Source organism: Chrysochloris asiatica, unplaced genomic scaffold, assembly GCF_000296735.1.
Source record: "Chrysochloris asiatica unplaced genomic scaffold, ChrAsi1.0 scaffold00238, whole genome shotgun sequence".
NCBI classification, from domain to species: domain Eukaryota; kingdom Metazoa; phylum Chordata; class Mammalia; order Afrosoricida; family Chrysochloridae; genus Chrysochloris; species Chrysochloris asiatica.
The window spans coordinates 1,712,504-1,713,028 of NW_006408756.1; positions in this window are offsets into that span (position 1 = coordinate 1,712,504).

The window sequence follows — 525 nt, forward strand, 5'->3', positions numbered from 1 at the left end:
CATTGACAGAGAACTTCCAGAGGTTCAAGCCGGATTCAGAAGAGGCCGTGGAATGAGGGATATCATTGCTGATGTCCAATGGATCCTGGCTGAAAGCAGAAAATATCAGAAAGATGTTTGTTTACTTGTGCTTTATTGCTTATGCAAAGGCCTTTGATTGTGTGGATCATGATAAGCTATGGACAACATTGCAAAGTATGAGTATTTCTGAACACATAATTGTGCTCATGAGAAATCTGTACCTGGACCAAGAGGCAGTTGTTCAAACAGAACATGGGAACACTGAATGGTTAAAAGTGTGCAACAAGGTTGTATTCTTTTACCATACTTATTCAACCTTTATGCTGAGCAAATAATCCAAGAAGCTGGGTTCTATGAGGAAAAACGTGGCATCAGGATTGGAGGAAGACTCATTAACAACCAGAAATATGTATGCAGATGATACAACCTTGCTTGCTGAAAGTGAAGAGGACTTAAAATATTTACTGATGAAGATCAAACAGCACAGCCTTTGGTATCGATTGC